Source organism: Octodon degus, unplaced genomic scaffold (genome assembly GCF_000260255.1).
Source record: "Octodon degus isolate 3935 unplaced genomic scaffold, OctDeg1.0 scaffold00001, whole genome shotgun sequence".
In the NCBI taxonomy this organism is placed as follows: Eukaryota; Metazoa; Chordata; class Mammalia; order Rodentia; family Octodontidae; genus Octodon; species Octodon degus.
In genome coordinates, this window is record NW_004524577.1 from 24897389 (window position 1) to 24902615 (window position 5227).

Genomic DNA, 5227 nt, shown 5'->3' on the forward strand with positions numbered 1-5227 from the left:
CACAGATCGGACTCAGTCATCCTTCTGTTTTCAGCCTCCCATGCACTGGGATTACAGGTGCGCACCACCACATCCAGTCTTAGCTGGGAGACTTTGCATAAAATCAAAGTACTTCAGGGCTCAATCTGTTCAGCAGCAAAATGAGAAGGCTAGATGAAATGAATCTCTAAATGTCCTATAACTTGGTGATTCTGGCCCAGATCCCCAGAGAGTTCCTACAGAAGTCTGTGGGCAGTTGTCACCTTCCTTTTGAGCAGTGATCATTTTGGCTGAGCATGCTTTACAGCATCTGTCTTATTCTAGGTGATAGGTTCAGGCATAAGTACAGACTGCTAAATTATCATGGCCCTGATCCAACATGGCTAAATCCCCAAAACAACAGCTTGTCTTCCCAAGGACCACTTCCTCCTTCCCCACTGCAGCCCTGCATACAACTTCCTCTTACCCTTCCCACCCACACAAAGGAGCCTCCAATCAGCTCCTTATATGTCACTGACCCCGCCCCTCAAACTCCGCCCCTAGCAAAACCTCCCTGCCCTCCATCCTTTCTGTATCTTCAGAGTTAATAAACGCTCTCCTCCCCTTTATGTCTGCTTTCGGTTGTGCTGCTGCTGCAGCCAAAAACCCTAACACTAGGAAATCAGGAATTTACTTCCAGCAAGAGCCTCTGACATGGGTGTGTTCTAGTACCATCAAGCCCTGATTAAAACAGCTGATGTAAATCTCTGTGAGTCATGCACTAAGCCATGAGAGCCTTTCAGAACATTTAGGGTCAATTTACTTCTTGGTGCCTTCTAATAACGATATCCTGAGCAGTCACAATAACAGTATTATAAATTCCAAACTTGCACTGTGATTTAGAATAACTCTCATTGGTGTCCTTCATGAGAAGCCCAGAGTGGCAAGTAATATGTGTGTGCACATGTGTGCATGTGCATGTGTGTGCATGTGTTCTTGTGCCTGTGTGTGTGTGTGTGTGTGTGTGTGTGTGTGTGTGTGTGTGTTTACCATTTTAGATGCCAGAGGAAGGTTACTGAATTCCTCCAGAAGTTGCACTTCCCAGTACAGGTCCTGGCAACGCAAAAATGCAAAGGACATGGAAATTGGAGACCATAGCGGCACAGGTTGTCCTCACTGACTTCATCTCCCCCGGCCATTTAACTTGGTGATGTTTAGTGAGCACACGTGATGGTTCCATGATTCCTACACGCTGCTTCTCCTCAACTATCTCACATGGAAAAGTCTTAATCAAGGATCTTCTAAGAAGCTCTACCAAATCAAATTATGAAGGAATATAAAATAAGCTCCAATATTCCATGTAGCTTCTTACTGATAACAAGATTTATATTTGAATGCTAGTCAAAGTAAAGACTCATTAGCCAATCAAAATCACTAAAAATGTGTTTTCTTTTGAATTTAGAATCTTTAATGGCTCCTTTCTACTTCCCTCTGAACACTTACAAGATCAGGAACTTGGGAAAATTTTCCACTTTAGTGTATTTGTTTTTTGAAGAAACCATCTCCATTTTGATTTAATACTGTACTAGTGTCTGATACAGCACAATATATAGCAAGTAAAAGGAATAAAAGATTTTGCACAGGGAAGGAAGAAATAAATCTCTTTTTGTTCTCAGAAGACATGATTGTCTATGTAGAACATCTGATGAAGCACATTGAGATACTATGAGAACTAATAAATGTTTATCAAGATTCAAGGTCAATAGACAAATAATTGTGTTTCTATAATCTAGCAATAAACAAAAATAGAAATTTACAAACTGATAATAACATCTAAATATGAAACACATGAGGATAAATCTAGCAAAAATAAGAAAGAACTATATGATTAAAAACTTTAAAGCATTTCTAACAAAAAATAAATAAGGTCAACTAAAGAGACATTTCATGCTCCTAAAAGATTTACTATTGTACTGTCGATAATTGTATTCAAGTTGAGCTGTAGATTCATTATAATTTTGATTAAAATCAAGCATTTTTTGGAGGGTAAGCCAGGGTGAGGGGAGTCTAGAGCAGGATGAAAAGCTGTATCTAAAATTTATAGATAATGGGAAATGGGATCAAAATGTTTAAATAAGAAAAGGAAAAAGGGAAGGGGAAGAGGAATGGAAAGAAGGGACAAGAAAATAAATAGACCAGAAGGAAGAAATGGAAACAAAGCTTTTATAAATAAGCAGGGGATAAAACTTTGCAAGGAAGGTAAGAGAATGAGGGGGAAAAAAAGAAACAAAGTATGTCCATATATAACTTCCCTATGATAAATGTAATTATTGTATATAACCAAAATGAAAAAAAATATATATATATAGTGATAGGCAACATTAGACATTATGAAAGTGGTGAAGAATAAGAATAGTTCTATAATAATGCACTTGAATGCACATTAGATAGCCTAGGAGAAAAAATTAATTTTTGTTATAAAATTCAGTTTATATTAATAGAGAATTTTTCAAGACTACTATGTTAAATGTGTATAGTTATTTAAAAACTTCTGCCTCCAACCCAAAAGGAACTAGGCCAGAATTGTTTTAAGGATAACTTCCTTTGCCAGAACCTTAAGGAATAGGTTATGACTCTATTTAATTGCTTTTTCCAGAGGGCAATAAAACAAAGCTCTTTTTGTATAACTTCCATTATCTGAAATGATAGTGCAAGAAAAAATATATAAACAAATCAAGGGTCAAATTTCTATATGAAATGATATTAAAATGAATTGTTTCAAAATAAATATTCATTATGTCCAAGTAGGGATATTTCCGGAACTGGACAATATTTGAAATTCTGATTCACCACATTAAAATATTTGAAGAGAGAAGTCTTATAAGTATCTTAAATGCTCCTAAAAATGTCTTTCGTAAAATTCAATGCATTCATGATAAAACAAATTTAAGTAAATTTGGAAGAGAAGGCAATGCTCTTAAGCTAAACCACAAATCTATGGTTAATATCATACAATAAGAAAACTCCAAACGTATTCTCTTTCCAGGAAGAATAGGATATGACTCCTTATTATCCTTATTACTCAAGATTGTGCTGGAAAGTCATGAAAGTTAGAAATAAAGGAGCTATGAAGACTCAAAGATATGAATTGAACATTGTTACATTTGCAGACAACTTGCACACATAAAAATCAATATTAAACAACAAAATATTAGAACTAATGAAGTAGCTTTAACAGTTTGTATGACACAACTTCAATTTATAAAAGCAACATAACTTTATGGCACAATCAAAATAACCAGGTAGAAAGTCCAATGGAAAAGAAATACAGTGAGGAAAAGTGTTGAGTGTCAAGAATAAATTTATTGAGTGTTTTGTAAAAAATTTATGTGGAAAACTATAAAACTTCACTTAAGGATGAAAGAAAAATTCTCATTATTAAAGAAATTTACCATACTGTATAGTGTTGATATAATCATTACTTTGTGATAACGCTTAGTAACCAGAAGGTCAAATCTTTGTTTCTGTTACTCATTTTTAGGTGTGCAAGGATATCCTGCCATATTAGTTAAAAGTTATTTTGTAATTTTAATCAAAAGTTGCAATAAGTTTACCAGTGAATTTAGGAAGAGGAGATATCTCTATGATATTGTTATCTTTCCAAACCTAAGTACAGTACTGGCTCAAAGACAGATAAATAATGAACTAGACTAAGAAGGCAAAAATATGCCTAGATCCAAGATCTATATTGTCCCCGCCAATGACCGCTAAGGTTTGAATGTATTTCCCAAGTTAACATGTGGGGAGCACTACTGAGGGAGAGTACCTTTAACATGTGCTTGATTAGGTCAGGAGAATCTGATCTGCACTGTGTGGGAGTATGTTCTGAGGAAAAGCTGAGTTTGGTCTCTCTGTCTCTCTTTCCTTTCCATTCTTTTGCCCTTGTTCCTCCTTCCCTGGAATGATAGAGTAAAAGTCCCCTCCAGATGCCTTTTCATGATACCTGGATTTATAGCCTCAAAACCAGGAGCCAGTACATTCCTGTTCTTTATAACCTACTCAGTCTCAGGTGTTCTGTTTTAGTAGCATGGAAAGGACCAAGCCAATACCTAGATTTCAACCATACTACGGATGGGAGTGTTTTATAGAAATGAGAGTTCTATAAATATTGAATGATGAAATGAGTGACCACTGAGGAGTAGAAAATATTCTTTCTTTTTTTGGAGATGTGAGAAAGCCTTCAGTCAGGACAGAGTCTAAGAAAGGGTGAACCTTTCTAAGAGTCCTAAAGATAGTGGAAGGATAGAAATCTAAGATCAGTAAGATTGTCTGGTTTGTTCACTTGAGACAGAGCATGCGCAGAGCAGAGCAAATAAACATGCAGGGAGCAGTGGAGGTGATTGTTCTGGAAGCAGCTCAGCCCAACCAAGCATAAGGACTTGGAGACAGGAAGGAGTTCAGGGCCCTGTCCTACCACACACGAGCTATACAACTTTGGCCAAGTTAGATAGCCTTGTTGAAACGCAGTTGATTACCCTGTGATAGGAAGAGAGCGACTCTCATTCTGTTATGCTGCTTGCATGAGATGGTGCATACAGTGCTGTCAGCCAGTGGCTGCTGCACATTCAGGGTTGAATAAGGCTTCATAGCAGCTTGCTGGTGGGAGAAACTAGAAAAGTGGGCAGGGAAGAAAGAAAGATTTGTCCTTACCAGGAACACTCAGGGCTTCTGAATTAGTGGCAGCAGCTCCAAAATGGTACAGATAATCTTGAAACACCTAACTGCTGTGGGCTTCATAACTTTAGCACTCAAAACCTTTTTGTTCTATTTCCCATAAAATTTTAAGTTCCGCTAGGTTAGATATAGGGCTATATGTTCTTCATGGTTCCTGCACTTGACGCTGAACACAGTCTTGTTTTTAAGGAGTGGGGAGTAGGGATAGAGGTCAGTAGCCTGGGTTCAATGTAAGCATTCAAGATTCCCTATTTGTAGAGACATGTTAGTTGTTAAGGGTTCATTGTGATGGGGAGGAAATTCAGTATGAGACTTGGCTGTCTACATGGATGGGGAAAGAATTGGAGCTCTGTAATCCTCAGACTGCATGGAGGGAAGAGGGAGCCCTTACCTTCACTGAGTCTTTGTCTTGGACATCAGGGTGACACAGTGACACAAACCCATGATTAGAATAGAGATTAGACAGACCCACATGTGTAAATATCACACTGTCTCCCTGGTGTGAGAAACTGAATGAGTGAATGAGGTCTAAAAT